The sequence below is a fragment of the Neofelis nebulosa genome, chromosome 7 (assembly GCF_028018385.1).
Source record: "Neofelis nebulosa isolate mNeoNeb1 chromosome 7, mNeoNeb1.pri, whole genome shotgun sequence".
Taxonomy (NCBI): domain Eukaryota; kingdom Metazoa; phylum Chordata; class Mammalia; order Carnivora; family Felidae; genus Neofelis; species Neofelis nebulosa.
In genome coordinates, this window is record NC_080788.1 from 104113238 (window position 1) to 104133310 (window position 20073).

Here is a 20073-nt window from a genome sequence, read left to right on the forward strand (position 1 = left end):
TGAGGGGAAAATTAGAGAACTAAGTGATACACTAAAAAGAAATAATATACGCATAATTGGTATCCCAGAGGAGGAAGAGAGAGGGAAAGGTGCTGAAGGGGTACTTGAAGAAATTATAGTTGAGAACTTCCCTGAACTGGGGAAGGAAAAAGGCATTGAAATCCAAGAGGCACAGAGAACTCCCTTCAGACGTAACTTGAATCGATCTTCTGCACGACATATCATAGTGAAACTGGCAAAATACAAGGATAAAGAGAAAATTCTGAAAGCAGCAAGGGATAAACATGCCCTCACATATAAAGGGAGACCTATAAGACTCGTGACTGATCTCTCCTTTGAAACTTGGCAGGCCAGAAAGGCTTGGCACGATATCTTCAGTGTGCTAAACAGAAAAAATATGCAGCCGAGAATCCTTTATCCAGCAAGTCTGTCATTTAGAATAGAAGGAGAGATAAAGGTCTTCCCAAACAAACAAAAACTGAAGGAATTTGTCACCACGAAACCAGCCCTACAAGAGATCCTAAGGGGGATCCTGTGAGACAAAGTACCAGAGACATCACTACAAGCATAAAACATACAGACATCACAATGACTCTAAACCCGTATCTTTCTATAATAACACTGAATGTAAATGGATTAAATGCGCCAACCAAAAGACATAGGGTATCAGAATGGATAAAAAAACAAGACCCATCTATTTGCTGTCTACAAGAGACTCATTTGAGATCTGAGGACACCTTTAGATTGAGAGTGAGGGGATGGAGAACTATTTATCATGCTACTGGAAGCCAAAAGAAAGCTGGAGTAGCCATACTTATATCAGACAAACTAGACTTTAAATTAAAGGCTGTAACAAGAGATGAAGAAGGGCATTATATAATAATTACAGGGTCTATCCATCAGGAAGAGCTAACAATTATAAATGTCTATGCGCCAAATACCGGAGCCCCCAGATATATAAAACAGTTACTCATAAACATAAGCAACCTTATTGATAAGAATGTGGTCATTGCAGGGGACTTTAACACCCCACTTACAGAAATGGATAGATCATCTAGACACACAGTCAATAAAGAAACAAGGGCCCTGAATGATACATTGGATCAGATGGACTTGACAGATATATTTAGAACTCTGCATCCCAAAGCAACAGAATATACTTTCTTCTCGAGTGCACATGGAACATTCTCCAAGATAGATCATATACTGGGTCACAAAACAGCCCTTCATAAGTTTACAAGAATTGAAATTATACCATGCATACTTTCAGACCACAATGCTATGAAGCTTGAAATCAACCACAGGAAAAAGTCTGGAAAACCTCCAAAAGCATGGAGGTTAAAGAACACCCTACTAACGAATGAGTGGGTCAACCAGGCAATTAGAGAAGAAATTAAAAAATATATGGAAACAAACGAAAATGAAAATACAACAATCCAAACGCTTTGGGACGCAGCGAAGGCAGTCCTGAGAGGAAAATACATTGCAATCCAGGCCTATCTCAAGAAACAAGAAAAATCCCAAATACAAAATCTAACAGCACACCTAAAGGAAACAGAAGCAGAACAGCAAAGGCAGCCTAAACCCAGCAGAAGAAGAGAAATCATAAAGATCAGAGCAGAAATAAACAATATAGAATCTAAAAAAACTGTAGAGCAGATCAACGAAACCAAGAGTTGGTTTTTTGAAAAAATAAACAAAATTGACAAACCTCTAGCCAGGCTTCTCAAAAAGAAAAGGGAGATGACCCAAATAGATAAAATCATGAATGAAAATGGAATTATTACAACCAATCCCTCAGAGATACAAACAATTATCAGGGAATACTATGAAAAATTATATGCCAACAAATTGGACAACCTGGAAGAAATGGACAAATTCCTAAACACCCACACTCTTCCAAAACTCAATCAGGAGGAAATAGAAAGCTTGAACAGACCCATAACCAGCGAAGAAATTGAATCGGTTATCAAAAATCTCCCAACAAATAAGAGTCCAGGACCAGATGGCTTCCCAGGGGAGTTCTACCAGACGTTTAAAGCAGAGATAATACCTATCCTTCTCAAGCTATTCCAAGAAATAGAAAGGGAAGGAAAACTTCCAGACTCATTCTATGAAGCCAGTATTACTTTGATTCCTAAACCAGACAGAGACCCAGTAAAAAAAGAGAACTACAGGCCAATATCCCTGATGAATATGGATGCAAAAATTCTCAATAAGATACTAGCAAATCGAATTCAACAGCATATAAAAAGAATTATTCACCATGATCAAGTGGGATTCATTCCTGGGATGCAGGGCTGGTTCAACATTCGCAAATCGATCAACGTGATACATCACATTAACAAAAAAAAAGAGAAGAACCATATGATCCTGTCAATCGATGCAGAAAAGGCCTTTGACAAAATCCAGCACCCTTTCTTAATAAAAACCCTGGAGAAAGTCGGGATAGAAGGAACATACTTAAAGATCATAAAAGCCATTTATGAAAAGCCCACAGCTAACATCATCCTCAATGGGGAAAAACTGAGAGCTTTTTCCCTGAGATCAGGAACACGACAGGGATGCCCACTCTCACCGCTGTTGTTTAATATAGTGCTGGAAGTTCTAGCATCAGCAATCAGACAACAAAAGGAAATCAAAGGCATCAAAATTGGCAAAGATGAAGTCAAGCTTTCGCTTTTTGCAGATGACATGATATTATACATGGAAAATCCGATAGACTCCACCAAAAGTCTGCTAGAACTGATACATGAATTCAGCAAAGTTGCAGGATACAAAATCAATGTACAGAAATCAGTTGCATTCTTATACACTAACAATGAAGCAACAGAAAGACAAATAAAGAAACTGATCCCATTCACAATTGCACCAAGAAGCATAAAATACCTAGGAATAAATCTAACCAAGGATGTAAAAGATCTGTATGCTGAAAACTATAGAAAGCTTATGCAGGTAATTGAAGAAGATATAAAGAAATGGAAAGACATTCCCTGCTCATGGATTGGAAGAATAAATATTGTCAAAATGTCAATACTACCCAAAGCTATCTACACATTCAATGCAATCCCAATCAAAATTGCACCAGCATTCTTCTCGAAACTAGAACAAGCAATCCTAAAATTCATATGGAACCACAAAAGGCCCCGAATAGCCAAAGTAATTTTGAAGAAGAAGACCAAAGCAGGAGGCATCACAATCCCAGACTTTAGCCTCTACTACAAAGCTGTCATCATCAAGACAGCATGGTATTGGCATAAAAACAGACACATAGACCAATGGAATCGAATAGAAACCCCAGAACTAGACCCACAAACGTATGGCCAACTCATTTTTGACAAAGCAGGAAAGAACATCCAATGGAAAAAAGACAGTCTCTTTAACAAATGGTGCGGGAGAACTGGACAGCAACATGCAGAAGGTTGAAACTAGACCACTTTCTCACACCATTCACAAAAATAAACTCAAAATGGATAAAGGACCTGAATGTGAGACAGGAAACCATCAAAACCTTAGAGGAGAAAGCAGGAAAAGACCTCTCTGACCTCAGCCGTAGCAATCTCTTACTCGGCACATCCCCAAAGGCAAGGGAATTAAAAGCAAAAGTGAATTACTGGGACCTTATGAAGATAAAAAGCTTCTGCACAGCAAAGGAAACAACCAACAAAACTAAAAGGCAACCAACGGAATGGGAAAAGATATTTGCAAATGACACATCGGACAAAGGGCTAGTATCCAAAATCTATAAAGAGCTCATCAAACTCCACACCCGAAAAACAAATAACCCAGTGAAGAAATGGGCAGAAAACATGAATAGACACTTCTCTAAAGAAGACATCCGGATGGCCAACAGGCACATGAAAAGATGCTCAACGTCGCTCCTCATCAGGGAAATACAAATCAAAACCACACTCAGATACCACCTCACGCCAGTCAGAGTGGCCAAAATGAAGAAATCAGGAGACTATAGATGCTGGAGAGGATGTGGAGAAACGGGAACCCTCTTGCACTGTTGGTGGGAATGCAAATTGGTGCAGCCGCTCTGGAAAGCAGTGTGGAGGTTCCTCAGAAAATTAAAAATAGACCTACCCTATGACCCAGCAATAGCACTGCTAGGAATTTATCCAAGGGATACAGGAGTACTGATGCATAGGGGCACTTGTACCCCAATGTTTATAGCAGCACTCTCCACAATAGCCAAATTATGGAAAGAGCCTAAATGTCCATCAACTGATGAATGGATAAAGAAATTGTGGTTTATATACACAATGGAATACTACGTGGCAATGAGAAAGAATGAAATATGGCCTTTTGTAGCAACGTGGATGGAACTGGAGAGTGTGATGCTAAGTGAAATAAGCCATACAGAGAAAGACAGATACCATATGGTTTCACTCTTATGTGGATCCTGAGAAACGTAACAGAAACCCATGGGGGAGGGGAAGGGAAAAAAAAAAAAAAAAAGAGGTTAGAGTGGGAGAGAGCCAAAGCATAAGAGACTGTTAAAAACTGAGAACAAACTGAGGGTTGATGGGGGGTGGGAGGGAGGGCAGGGTGGGTGATGGGTATTGAGGAGGGCACCTTTTGGGATGAGCACTGGGTGTTGTAAGGAAACCAATTTGACAGTAAATTTCATATATTAAAAAATAAATAAATAAATAAATAAAAATAAAAATAAAAAAAAAATTAAAAAAAAATAATAAAAATAAAAAAGTATATGAAAAAAAAAAAATAAAACCTATCTACTTCTTCCAATCTGCATTATTACTACTAGGTCCAATTACTTGGACCTAGTGGAATAAATGAATGACTGAATAAATGAATGAGTAATTGTCTCTGGAAATGATACTATTCTAGAGCCTTTTCAATATCAGTTTGCTTTTACTCTGCTCAAAGATTTTTCTCCCATACCTGTCAATGATTTCCAAGCAAGAGAAAGCAAAGTACTAACTGCCCAAGCATCACATTTTGTATAAAGCTTGAAAGCACTATATTTAGAAAAAGTTGGCAGACATAAGCTCTTAAGTCCAATTACATTCTGGCATAGTGAAAGTACTAATGGAGACAGTGGGCTGTAGTTGATATCTGGACACGGAGTTTCTGATCATTTGTATTATAGATGTCTATTAATAAACAGTCAGTTTTTGGAGAATAAAACCTAGCAAATAAAATTTAGTAGATTGAGGAAGACCGACTCTTTTGGCTAACCTGGATTCACTCTGTTATGAAGAATATTGATCATAAAATCTGATTTGATTTGGCAAGTCATATCATTAAGGAGTAGCCATGTAGACAGGCAGTCTTACTTATGATAAATTAGACTCCTGCTATAAAATTCTCTAAGGTAAACAAATACTGAGTAAGGATTGTGATCTGCCTCTTTGCTGTAGGCCAGGAAGTATAACTCAGTCAAGTGCATGTCCACACTATTATGTTGTATCCAAGTCTGCATTTTGATTCTGGACACTCACAGCATTGTCATTGTAATACAGTTATTGAACCCAAAGGAATTGGGTCAAAATGATGCTACCAATTTGATGTTCTTCTGTTTTTAAAAAATATTTCTTAAATTAATATACTTTTTTAATATATATAGTTCTGTGGATTTTTAAGCCATGTAATATGTGCACCCCCACTCAGGGTACAGATGGTTGCACCACCCCACCCCAAAACATTCTGTTGTGCTTTTACTCACATCTTTCCCCCACGACAACTCCTGACAAGCATTGGTGAATTCTCCATTATGATAGTTTTGTCTCTTTGAGAATGTCACATAAATGAAGTTATATAGAACACAATCTTTTGACACTGGTTTCCTTTCCTTAGTGTAATGCCTTTGAGATTTATCCAGTTTGTTGCATGCATTAAGAGTTTGTTCCTTCTTCTTGGTGAGTGTATTCTATTGCGTAGATATATCATGTTCTACTTATTTGCCAATTGCACTGGCTAAGTTTCCTGACTGTGAATAGGACTAGTTAGAGTGGACATCCTTGCCTTATCCTAGTATCAAACATTCAGCTTGTATCATTAAATATGATGTTAACTGTAGGGTTTTTGCATATGCCTTTTATCAGGTTGAGGAAGTTCCCTTGTATTTCTAGTTTGCTGAGAGTTTTTATCACAGTGGTTAGTTTTTTCAAATGCTTTTCCTGTATCAATTGATATGATCATGTGGTACTTCTTTAGGACATCAACATGATGGATCACATGATTGAGTTTTATTATTTTTTTCTAGTTGATAGTTTTTTTATGAATATAATTTATTGTCAAATTGGCTTATGTACAACACCCAGTGCTCATCCCAACAAGTGCCCTCCTCAATGCCCATCACCCATTTTCCCTCTCCCCCATGCCTCCATCCACCCTTAGTTTGTTCTCTGTATTTAATAGTCTCTTGTGGTTTGCCTCCCTCCCTCCCTCTCTGTTTGTATCTGTTTTTTTTTCCCCTTCTGTTCCCTCAGGGTCTTCTGTTCAGTTTCTCAAGATCCACATATGAATGAAAACATGTAATATCTGTCCTTCTCTGACTGACTTATTTCACTCAGCATAATACCTTCCAGTTCCATCCACATTGCTGCAAATGGCGTGATTTCATTCTTTCTCATTGCCAAGTAGTATTCCATTGAATATATAAACCACATCTTCTTTATCCATTAATCAGTTGGTGGACACTTAGGCTCTTTCCATAATCTGGCTATTGCTGAAATTTTAAAATTGAACTAGACTTACATTCCCTGGATAAATCCCCCTGGGTCATAGTATTTTATTCTTTTTATGTATTGCTTGGATTCAATTTACTGATATTTTGTTGAGAAATTTTGTGTCTATGTTTTCATGAGGAATATTGGTCTTTCTTTTCTTTTCTTTTTTTTAATATGAAATTTATTGTCAAATTGGTTTCCATACAGCACCCAGTGCTCATGCCAACAGGTGCCCTCCTCAGTGGCCATCACCCACTTTCCCCTCCCTCCCACCCCCCATCAACCCTCAGTTCATTCTCAGTTTTTAAGAGTCTCTTATGGTTTGGCTCCCTCCCTCTCTAACTGCTTTAATTTTCTTTTATTCTCATTGTCTGGTTTGGTAGCAGGGTAATGGCCTCTGGCCTCATAATGTGGTGGGAAGTGTTCTCTGCTCTTTTACTTTCTAAAAGAGATTTATAGAATTTGCATAATTTCCTTTTTAAATGTTTAAAATGTTTAAATGTTTAAATGTTTAAATGTTAAATGTTTAAATCTAAATGTAGAAATCACCAGAGAAGACATCTGGATCTGAAGATTATTTTTGGGGGGAGGTGTTTAACTATTAATCAATATCTTAATAGTTATAGGACTGTTCAGGTTATCTATTTCATCTTGTGATTAATTTGTGTTTTGGGGAAAATTTGTCCATTCCATGTCAGTTGTCAAATTTATAGGCATAGTTCGTACTATTCCCTTATTATCCTTTTGATGTCTGTGTGTCTGTGATGATATCCCTTCTTTCATTCTTGGTTTTGATAATTTGTGTCTTCTCTATTTTTTTCTTTGTGTCTTGTTGGAGGTCTATCAGTTTTATTTATCTTTTCAAACAATCAGCTATTTGTTTCACTAATTTTCTCTCTTGTTTTTCTGTTTCAATTTCATGGATTATTGCTCTTTATTATTTCCTTCCTTTAGCCTGCTATGGTTTCATTTAGCTATTCTTTTCAAGTTACTTAAGGTAGGACCTCAGATTTATCTATTTGAAACCTTTCTTCTTCTCTAATGTAAGCTTTTAATGCTATAAATTTCCCTATAACTGCTTTAGAGGCATCCTATGAATTTTAATGTGTTTCATTTTTCACTTTTACTCAGTTTAAATTAAAAAAAAATATTTCCTTGAGATTTCCTCTTTGAACCAGGGATTGATTATTTACAAGTGTGTTGTTTAATTTGCAAATGGTTTTGAGGATTTTTCTATTATCTTTCAATTACTGATTTCTAGTTTAATTCTGTTATGTTCAGAGAACTTGCTTGCATGATTTCAATTCTTCTAAATTTGTTAAGGTTTATTTCTAAATAAATGATAAATATTCAATGTGCACATGAAAAAATATGTATTTTAATGTTACTGTTTTCTAAATATTTTTAGATTTACTGGTGGCACTCAGTACTCTATATATTTACTGATTTTCTGTCTACTAATTTTATCTATTATCTACAGAGAAGTGTTGAAATCTCCAAACATAATTATGGGTTTTTTTTTTTCTATTTCTTCTTTCAATTTTGTCAGTTTCTGCTTCAAGTATTTTGAGGTTGTGTTGGTAACTGCATGTACATTGAGAAATGTATGTCTTCTTGGTGAACTGACCCTCTTTATTACTGCATAATGTCCCTCCTTATCTCCGATAATTTTCTTTGCTCTGAAGTTACTTTGCATGATATTCATATGGTCACTTTATCACTGTTGTTTTCATTAGTGCTCACATGATATAACTTTTCTCATCCTTTTACTTTTGTATCATTTCTTGTGTCACTTCTTGTATCACTATATTTGAAGTGAGTTTCTTATACGTAGTATAAAGCCAGGTAGTTGTATTTTTTCTTCTAACAATCATCGTCTTTATTTTTTTAATTTAATTTAGTTTAATTTTTTCCTTAAAGATTAGTTTATTTTCTCATATCTTAGGGGAGGGCAATTTTAATTGTTGATACTGTTTCTTTCTTAATTATTCATTTACTGGGGTTTTTAAAAGCCTGAAGCAATTTTGATACTTATGTTTTTCTAGAAAATTATCCATTGTACGTAAGATTTCAAATTACACATAAAGTTGTTGATTTTATTTTGTTACTTTTTAGGTGACAATCTTCATCTTTAAAGTACATGTAAAATTAATGTAATTACTGATATGTTTGGATTTAAGTTAACCATTTTATTATTTGTTTTTTTGTTTGTTCTCCATGTCTTTTGTTCCTATGTTTCTCCTTTCCTGCTCCTTCTGAGTTATTTGAACATCTTTAGTACTCCATTTTAATTCTACTTTTGTTTTGGAAGATGGTGATCTTTGTGTCATTTTTTGAAATATTGTCACAGGAAATATTGTTCCTTGATGTTTAAAGAGTTTCTTTTCCATTCCTTTAAGTTGAATACTACTACTGCTAACAGCAGCTATGATTTAGTAGGCACCTGATATATGCCCTTTCCATATGTAATCTGTAATCTTTATAACAATGCTCCATGGTTAAGTAATTTTTTTATTTTATAGCTGAATAAAATTGAGAATGAAAGGGGCTTAAATGTCTTACTCCAAGTCACCTTGATGGTAAGGAGGGGAGTCAGTAGGCCAGTCCCCATCTAACTCCAAAGACTATGTTCTTTCCATGACAACTTTCACAAATTTGGCATACAAGACTTCAAGATATAGGATTTTGTTAATTACCATGGCTATGAAATTTCTTGACTGTTAAAAAAATGATCAATGTAAAACACGTTTTGTGTTATGGCAGATAATCCATTTTCCATCAGCTGCAAGTCTTGTGTGGGAAAGTCACCCCCTCCCCCGACTTGTGACTAGGAAACATACAGATCACAAAACTTTGGTTAAAGTTCCCTGCCAATCTGTCCCCAGCTATAAGTAATACTATACTACTAGTTTGAATTTATTATAGATAGTTTAGTTGTACTTGATCATTCTCCCTTTCTTTTACTCCAGATGTTGTATCCCAGTATCTCTTGAGCCTTATTGTTATATTGGGATTGTATATTGATACAGTGATCTATTGTCCCCATTTTTATTGGCTCATAAAGCTTCATAAAGAGCAGATGGTGTATATTTGCTTCTGACGTTAAGTCCTATGACTCTGCCAGTGGATGTTTTTATAATGCCTGCTGTATTTATCAAGTAAACAGTGTTGCCAAGAGTCACCCACTTGCTGTTTATGCTGGGTATTCAAGCTCCAAGGGATGCTATAACTACACACTCTGTAAGTTAGGCATTTTCCAGGAACTTTGTGTTAGGTAGTAGAGATGGTCCATTAAGCCACTTAGATACCATGCATCAATTTTATTTTGCTGGTGATAATCAGGAGATGGTCCATTTATCATGAGGCATACATTTTGATTTGATTATCTGAATGTGTTCTGCCCTATTTAATAACACTGTTTTCGATGTTAACAAAGGAAAAGGAAACAAGCATTTGTTGAGTGTGTACTACATAGAGTTACTTTGCATGTATTATTTCCAGTAATCCTCCCAATGAATCTGAAGTATAGATACATTTTTACAGATTATTTCGCAGATTATGTAATTTGTGCCACAGAGATTAAGTAATTTATGCAAGACCATATAGGTTAGAATTGGGGGAATGATATCCAGTTTAAACTATAGGACTCCAAACTACATAACCATTCTGGTAGAGCAAAGTATCTGCTTTACCATCTTTTCCCCATGCTGGTTGTCATTAACCATATATCTCTAGAAAAATTCTGCCTTTTCCACTATTTTAGATCAGACTCATGGTTTTACTTCTATGCCATAAAAAATAATAACCAACAAAAGCAAAATAGTGTAACGATTGATAGTTACAGACTTTGGAGTCGGACTGTCTGTGTTCAGACTCCGGTTCTGCTATTTATGAGCTGTATAATTTTGAGCAAATTATTTAATTTCTCTGTGCCTCAGTTTCCTCTTCAATAATAATAGGACTCACCTCAGAGGCTTGTTATGGACACTAAATGAGTTAATATTTGGAAAGATCTAGAATAGTGCCTCATACATTACAAGTACTACACACATATGCTTGTCAAATAAGTAACATTTATCTGTCATTGTGTATGGGGTTCTCTGTTAAGCACTTTACATGTAATACCAAATATGTGGAAGGTACTATTATTATCTCCATTTTATGAGTGAATATACCAAGACTTAGAAAGGATAACAGCTAGTCTAAGACCATACCACAAGTAAGTTCCTTGTGGAAAACCAAAAAGAATATAGGAGAGGAGAATAAAACTTACCCATGATTCTATCACCTAGAGAGTATTGTGGTTACATTTGGAGTATTTCCCTTATTTTATTCATATCACTGTAGATTATTGAAATCATATTGAATGTACAATTTTCGATTTTTGTGTTGTTTTTTACCATTATATTAAACATTTTCATCTTAACATATCTTTGATTTTTGTTGTTGTTGTTGTTGTTGTTGTTAACATTGTTACTGGTTACAGAATATTCCACCACTTGGATATATTTCATTTAACCCCTCATTAGATGATGGGTATAAAGTTATTTCAGGCTTTTGTGCTAATGAATAATGTTACATGAATTTCTCTGCATTTTGGATTTTTTTCTCAGGATATGTTCTGAGCTTGGGATTACTGTGTCAAATAATCAGATATTTGTAATATCTCTTAAATGCACAAATAAACTAATATTTTCAAAGGAACTTGTAAAAAATTGTAAGCAAAAATACAGGTAAAATACAAAAAGAGAAGAATCAAGTTACCCAGATATAGGATTTTTTTAAAAATTAGATTTTTAATTTTGAGATAATTCTAGATTAACATACTTTGTTAAGAAATAATATAGAGAGATCCTGTCTGCCCTTGACTCCATTTCTCCCAGTGTTAACATCTTACAAAACTGTACTGCATTATCATAACCAGGATATCTCACTGATACAGTCAAGGTAGAGAGTATTTCTGTCACCACCGTGATCCCTTGTATTGTCCTTTCATAGTCATGCGTATCTCCTCCCAACTCCCATCCCTGACTCTTGACAGTTACTAACCTGTTCTCCAACTCTATAGTTTTGTTATGTCAAGAATGTTGTATAAATAAAATCATAAAGTTCTTCTTGACTTTTTAGCGTTGGCTGTTTTTACTCAGCATAATTCCCTGAGTGTTAGGAATACCCTAAATTCCTTTAGATGAATTTAGATTCTTTGGAAGCTGTGCATGCCAGTAATTCATCCTTTTATTGTGGAGTACCAATTCATAGTATAGATGTACCACAGTTGGTTTAACCATTCACCCATTGAAAGGCATCTGGATTGTTCCCAGTTTGGGGCTATTACAAACAAAGCTATTATAAAACTTGTATATTGCTTTTGACATAAACATAAGGTTTTATTCTCTGGGGAAAATGCCCAAGTGTACAGTTGCTGGGTCATGTGGTAGTTCCATGTTTAGTTTTATTTAAAACTGCCAAACTGTTTTCTAGAGTGGCTGTTTTATTTTTGATTCCAAGAAGCAATCTACGGATGATCTAGGTTTTTACATCCTTGGCAATATTTGGTACTATTCCTGCTTTCTGTTGTAGCCATTCTGAAAGGTGTGTAGTGTATCTTATTGTGGTCTTAATTGGCATTGTCCTAATGGCTAACATTGTTGAACATCTTTTTGTGTTCTTATTTGCCATCTGTATACCCTCTTTGATGACATGTTGTGCATGTCTTTTGCTGGTTTTCTAACTAGATTGTTTTTTAATGTTGAGTTTTTATATATTCTAAGTTCTGGTCCTTTGTTGGATATGTGCTTTGCAAGTATTTTCTCCTAGTCTGTGGCTTGACTTTTCATCTTCTTAAGAGGGTATTTTGTAGAGCTAAATTTTTATTCTTGGTGGGATCTCACTTACCAATTTTTTCTTGTATAAGATTATGCAAGTATAAGAATCCTTTGCTTGGCCCTAGATCCCAAAGATTTTCTCCTATTTTTTTCTAGAAGTTTTATAGTTTTATATTCCCCCCCCTCCCACTCCCCACCAATCCTGGGGTCTTTTGATAGTGACTGAAAACCTGCTAGACAAATTCTAAAAGGACTTTTACATTTTATGTTTAAGTCTGTGATTCATTTTGAGTTGATTTTTGTAGGAGACAAAAGGCTTAAGCCAATGTTCTTCTTTTTTTCTTTGTTTTGTGTTGTTTTTTGCCTGTGGAGTGGGAGTGATTCCTCCCACTTAATTCTTTTTCAAAATTGTTTTAGATACTCAAGTTTCTTTGCCTTTTCATATAAATTTCAGAATCATTCTATCTGTATCTGCAAAATATCTTGCTGAGGATTTTTGAACTGTATGTCAGTTTGGGGGAGAATTAATGTGTTTCCTATTTTGAGTCTTTCTTTTTTTTTAATTTTAATTCTAGTATAGCTAACATACAGTGTTGTATTAGTTACAGATGAACAATACAGTGATTCAGCAATTCTGTACACTACTCAGTGCTCATCATATCATAAGTGTATTCAATCCCCTTAAGATTTCTGGGGCTGGTTTATTGGTTATGAATTCCTTTAACATTTGTCTGGGACACTCTTTAGCTCTGTTTCTCTTATGAATGATAGCCTTGCTGGATAGTCCTGCTTAGGTTTTTTTCTTTCAGCACTTCAAATATATCATGCCACTCCCTTCTGGCCTGCAGAGTTCCTGCTGAAAAATCAGCTGGTAGCCTTGTGGGATTTCCCTTGTAGGTACCTGTTTTCTTTTTTCTTGTTGTTTTTAAATTAAAAAGAATTTTTTTTAAGTTCATTTATTTACTTTGGGGGGAGACAGGGAGGGGCACATCCAGAGAGACAGAGAGAGGGAAAGAATACAAGCAGGCTTCACACTGTCAGTGCAGAGCCCGATGTGGGGCTCGAATCCGTGAACCGTGAGACCATGACCTGAGCTGAAATCAAGACTGAGCCACCCAGGCACCCCTCTCTTACTGTTTTTAAAATCCTCTCTTTATCACTACTTTTTGCTGTTTTAATTACTACATGTTTTGGTGTGGACCTCCTTGGGTTGATTTTGTTGGGGTCTTTCTGTGCCTCCTGGATCTGGATTTCTATTTCCTTCCCCAGATTTGGGAAGTTTTCAGCTATTATTTCTTCAATAAATTTTCTACCCCCTTTTCTCTCTCTTCTCCTTCTGGGATCCCTATAATGCAAATGTTATTACACTTGATGGTGTTGCTTAGTTTCCTCAGTCTATTTTCATTTATTATTATTATATTTTCTCTTTCCTGTTCAGCTTTATTGCTTTCCATTACTCCATCCTCCAGGTCACTGATATGTTCTGCTTCCTCTAGTTCTTATTTATTCCATCTAGTATAGTTTTAATTTCAATTACTGAGTTCTTCATCTCTGTTTTGTTTGTTTTGTTTTGTTTTCTATCTCTTTGTTAAGGATCTCACTGAGGTCCTCCAGTCTTTTCTCGAGTCCAGTGAGTATGTATATGATTCTCTATGCAAATTCTCTATTAGGCATATTCATTATTTCCATTTCACTTAGGTCTCTTGCTGTGATTTTGTCTTGTTCTTTCATTTGGGACATATCCTTCTATCTCCTTGTTTTGTCTAACTCTCTGTTTCTATGTGTTAGAAAAGTCAGCTACATCTCCTACTCCTGAAAGCAGTGGCCTTATGAAGAAGAGATCCTGTAGTGCCCTGTGGTGTGATGTTCCCTGTTCACCAGAACCTGGTGCTTCAGTACTGTCTATGTGTGTCCTATGTGCCTTTCTGTGGCTGCGCCACTTTTGGCTTCAGTCTAGTTGTCTGCATTGTTTCTCTTTGCCTGTTGTGGGCAGGGTTTGGTCCCTGTGTTGTTCATGGGCTTGTTTGGGCTGCTTTGGGCTTGAGTTGAGTCAGACCAAGGATTTGCCAGAGATGCAATAGCACCAAACTGCAGGACAGTCTCCCTGTCTTGTCTCCTGAGAAGCTTTCAATGATGGGCAGGGACTGCAGTCAGACCGGGTATCTGCCCCCAGGCTACTGCTGGGGCCACAGTCAGACTGGTATGTGCATTTATCTTCCCCCCCTCCCTGGGGCAGGAGTCACTTTGAAGTGGTGCTGGCCCCTGTCAGGGCTGCTTGCACACTGCCAGGCTTGTGGCACTGCTTTGGATGGGCTCTGGCCAAGGGAGTGTTAGAGGGAAGGTCCATAGGGAAATGTGCATATGGTATTAGCAAGGTTTGAGCAGGCTGCTGTAGGAGGGGACCTGGAGCCTTTAGAAAACTTTAGAAAACTCCTGCCACAGGGCTGGGGGGCAAGTCTGTAGGAGAACACAAGGGAGAAGCATGCTATTAGCAAGCTAGATGGAGAGTGTTGGCACTAGGCTGGTTCCCATAGGTGTCCATGTATCAAGGCCATGAGGCAGGGGATGGAAATGGTTCCTGCCAGCTCCTTTGTTCCTGGAGAAGTCTCCTAAAGATTCCTGCCCCTCTAGCACATACTCTTGAGATTAGTAAATAACGCTCCCTCCCATATACCCCAGGTGGTTTTCAAAAACTACTGCTTCCATACTGTTCCAGCCAGCTGTTTGTTGTGCTGGCTCTTTAAGTGTGGGGACTCAGTTTCCTGTTGCCCTCCTGGCTCTCCCAGAGCCTAGCCTACTTATTTTTAAAGTTCTAGGTGTTAAGACCCACTGATTATAAAAACTCAGGAAATTGGGCCCCTCTGGTTATCAAAGCCAAATGTTATGGAGATTTGTCTTCCCCATGCAAGATCCCCAGACCTGGGGTGTTTGGTGTGAGTGTCTGTTTCTCTCCCCTCTCCATGCCTGCTGTATCCCTCCCTCCCCGTGACAGTCCCTCAGTCAGTTTACTCCAGACCACATCTCTGCTCTTCCTACCCTCGTCAGTGTGGCCTCTTCTCCACATTTAGCTGTGGAGAGTCTGTCAGTCTTTGTATCATTTTCTGTGTCATTTACACTGATGTAGGTGTTATCTAGTTGTACTTATGAGACAAGATGAGCTTTAGATCTTCCCTGGATGTCCCTATGTTGAGTCTTTCAGTCCATGGACATGGCATCTCTCTGTTCTATTAGGTCTTCTTTGATTTCTTTCATCAGCATTTTGCAATTTACAGCATATAGATTCTGCACATGTTTTATTAAATTTGCATTCGAGTGTTCATTTTCTTTGGCATGATTGTAAACGGTGTTGAGTTTTTAATTTCATTTTCCATATGTCATTATCAGTATATAGAAATGTGATCAATTTTTTTTTTTTTATATTGATCTTTTATCCTACAACCTTGCTGAGTTCACTTGTTCTAGGAGGGTTTTCTGTTTTGTGTTTTTCTACATAGATACTCATGTTATCTGCAAATAGAGACATTTTTATTTTTTCCTTTTAAATTTGTACACCTTTTGTTTCCTTTTCTTCTCTATTGCAACATAAAACTTCCATTGTCATGTTGAATAAGAGTTGTGAAAGTCCTATGTTGAACTAGATGGAACCAACTTTGCCTTTTTTTTCTGATCTCAGGGAGAAACCATCGAGTTTTTTTTTTCATTAGGTATGATATTAGTTGTTAGATTGTTTTTCCTTGTTTGTTTCTTTGTTTGTTGTTGTTTTAGATATTCTTTATCAAGTGAAAGAAATTCCCCTTTATTCCTAGTTTGCTGAGAGATTTTATGGATAGGTATTGGATTTTGTCAAATGTTTTTTAAGATACAGGTTTTTCATTGTTAAAAATTTTTGTCAGGCAGTGATTTTTGCGTGCTGAGTTACCTTTCCCCAAGATAAACGCAAGCATCTGCAGGTGGTCTAATCCTGACTTTGACCAGATTTCTTCCCTTTCAGTGACCTGTCTCCCTGTGCTGAGTGTCATTTTATTTTCCCAGGACCTCAGGAACGGATCTGTTTTTTCATGTTCCTTGACAAATGCAAAAGGACTTTATCAAAACTCAAATATTTTCGGGGCGCCTGGATGGCGCAGTCGGTTAAGCGTCCGACTTCAGCCAGGTCACGATCTCGCAGTCCGTGAGTTCGAGCCCCGCGTCAGGCTCTGGGCTGATGGCTCGGAGCCTGGAGCCTGTTTCCGATGCTGTGTCTCCCTCTCTCTCTGCCCCTCCCCCGTTCATGCTCTGTCTCTCTCTGTCCCAAAAATAAATAAAAAACGTTGAAAAAAAAAAATTAAAAAAAAAAAAAAACTCAAATATTTTCCCTATTCAGACCTCCCAGGCTTTTCCACTTAAGTCCTATTTCTGGTTTGAGTAATGTGTCTGGTTCAGAACTGATTGTCGCTGGTATAGTGAAGATTACATTAACTGGTTTAGACTTCCCTGGCTTCGATTACCTATATTGCCCACTTTTGGAGCCTTTTAGGACATCATAGTCAGGTGACTTATCTACATTTAGTGTGCTGGTGAAGCTTTTCATAACCAGGGGTGCCTGGGTGGCTCAATCGGTTAAATGTCCAACTTCGGCTCAGGTCATGATCTCACAGTTTGTGGGTTCGAGCCTCGCGTTGGGCTCTGTGTTGACAGCTCAGAGCCTGGAGCCTGCTTCGGATTCTGTGTTTCCCTCTCTCTTTGCCCCTCCCCTGCTTGTGCTCTGTTTCTCTGTCTCTCAAAAAAGAAATAATGAACGTTAAAAAAAATAAAAAAGCTTTGATAACCAGGTCTCAGGGTAAGGGAAACCCCTGACTTGCTAATTTCCATGATGTAAGTGCTCCTATAATGACTGATTTTAAGTTAACATTGTGATGTCACTGAACATGGGGTTGGGGAGAGATGTGCCCAATGAGCTTTCATGAATGATACAGGCCAAATCCAGCACACCACCCCTTATATATAACTTAATGTAACCCTGGTGACAGCCACCCCTAATACAAACTTTCCCAGATACTTAATCTTCCAGACTTTTATAGGATTGCTACATTCTTTAACCCTAGTATTCTTAAGGTATATGAAAGATAGGATAGGTGGTCAGCCCCATAGGATTGGAGGTTAATGAGCAGCAAGTACAGGTTTTTGGGACATGTATCAAATAGTTCATCCTTTTTTTTTGCTGAGTAGTAGTCCATGGTATGGATGTACCACAGTTTGTTAACTCTTCATTTAGTGTTTCCAGTTTTGGGCTATTAAGAGTAGAGTTACCATGAAAATTCATGTATAGGTTGTGTAAACATAAACCTTTGTTTTCCAATATCCTTTTATTATCCTTTTACCTCCTCCATCCTCCACCAAATATGCCTGAAATCCAGGAGTTATATTTTCTTTGCCTTGTCTCCTAAATCCAGATCAATATATAAGGGAATTACCAGAGAAGTACATTTATGTAATTCTGTCCTTAGCAGTGATATACTAGAATTTTCAGAGAAGTTGGCCATTGGAATTTCATGAATATGGACAGGTCTTGACCCACACATTAATTGTGACAAGATGTCCTTCAGTGTTCATACAGAAAGCATCATGGAGGGGGGGTGGTTGACCCATATCCTTCTGTTCTACTGACTTTGGGGATCTGCTGACACCTTTACACCCTCAGCATGAACTTCTTTTATTCTATTTCCACATCAGGTAGAATGAAGACTTTCTAAGAAAATAAACTGTTGGGAACCCAAAGCCATGTCCTGCACTTAGGTGGCTGAGGTATCCCAGTTGTCTGCTCTTCAAATGCACCTTAGATGCCTGCATTGACTGATACTGGGCTAGCATCCTGACTTTATAGATTTTCATTTCTTGGAAGCATGACCTTTTCAAGGGGGAAGAATTGCTAAGTGATTAACAGTGTAGGTCAAGGGCAGACAACCTGGGTTAGAAATCTAACTCTTTTGGGTATTAGCAGTGGGACTTTGGAAGAAATTCTATCCCCTCTTTTGTGCTGAGGTTTGTCATTTGTCAAATGGGCATAATAATATTTACCGCATACAAGTGTTATGAAGGTTAAATGAGATAGCATGTGTAACTTTAGAAAATGTTTGCAGATAGGAAGCACTCAGTACATCATCAGCACCAACATCATTATCATCAACCATATATTGGAAGCGTTGAAGACTCCCAGGGCTCCTTCTTTCCCTCAAGGGCCATTTGCTTCCTCATAACTTTGGTTGTCCCTTCTTTGTGTGGACTCATAAGCCTTGGGGTGGGTGGCTTCTCAGTTTAGCCCCACAACTCCACTGCTCAGATCTGTGGAGTGTACCAACTTTTGGCCCTTCTGAGATCTGCATTAGATCCTAAAGGAGCTATTCACTCTTTTCTCAGGGCCGGCCCTGCACCCAGCTCATGTAACATCTGGGAGACCAGCCTGTAATTGTGCTCTTGGTAGTGACTCTCCTCTAGGGTCACCTGTTACTCCCTCTGCTCCACCTCTTCCTACACAGCAGGCACTCATCACAGGCTGCCCAGCCTGGGCTCTGCTCTCAACTTGCATGCCCCTAAACCTCTGGGGGTTTCTCCAGTGGGAGGAGAACAGTTTCCAGTTACTAGCGTCCTCACCCCCTTTTCTTCCAGCATCTTCCACAGGTCTTTTCTCTCCAACCAATCCAGACTCACTGCCCTTTGTTACTTCCTTCAACTCAGGGATTTGGGTTTTCTTTGGACGTAGCAGGGAGCATTCTGTACATTTTGGGGTGGCAGTTCTTCATCCAGATCCTATAAGGTCCCCTCATTCTCACTAGCCAGCAACTCCCTAAGGCTGAAATGCATTCATCTTCCTGTCTTGCTAAGACCCAGTAGAATGCCTTTATATAGCATGTCAATATTTATTAAGTGAATGCCCGAATAAATGATGAGTTTCTTGAAAGCACTGGGAGAAATGTCCTGCTAACATGGATTCCTACTACAACCTAGGGATCAGCCTTCTGGTGGAAAGTTGGCTCATAATCTTTGCAGTACTCCTTGGCTGCTGATTTTCCAACCGTGGCTTTACACCTGTTTCATTTTACAATATTTATTGGGAAAGCATTTTAGTTACTTATTATAGTCAGATATCATCCGTGACAAGCCATTTTCCTTGAATTAGCCCAGTGAGAAATATTTCTAAAGGCATTAAATGAAATCATCCAGATGCTTCCTGTGGCCAGCTGGACCCGGCAGCCACGTTTTGTCCCTGGACTTGCACACAGAGTGGACTGTGTTTTTAGTCTACTCCAAGCAGCAAAGCTGTTGCTAATTCTCATGCTAGTAAACAAGGCTTTAACAAATTCTAGCAAGCAAAAGTAACAGGGGAATTTACAACTGTGTTTTGAGTAAATTAAGTGAGATAATACCATGCCCACCTCATAGTAATCAGCCACTAAATGCTAACTGTTATAACTACCAAGAATTGTGGCAGATAAATGACACCAAAGATAGATGGGGGGGGGGGGGCAGGAGGGAAGTATATTTTTAAGGATTAGTGGAAGATAAGGTCA

The 20073-nt window shown here is 37.8% G+C and overlaps 1 non-coding gene across 1 annotated transcript; it reads right to left on the reverse strand.

Moving 5' to 3' along the window:
- Nucleotides 1–12729: 12729 nt before the first annotated feature.
- Nucleotides 12730–12790, reverse strand: LOC131518387 (U7 small nuclear RNA). The gene has a single exon (XR_009265067.1). It is a non-coding gene; the product is annotated as a U7 small nuclear RNA (small nuclear RNA).
- Between the last annotated feature and the right edge of the window lie 7283 nt (nt 12791–20073).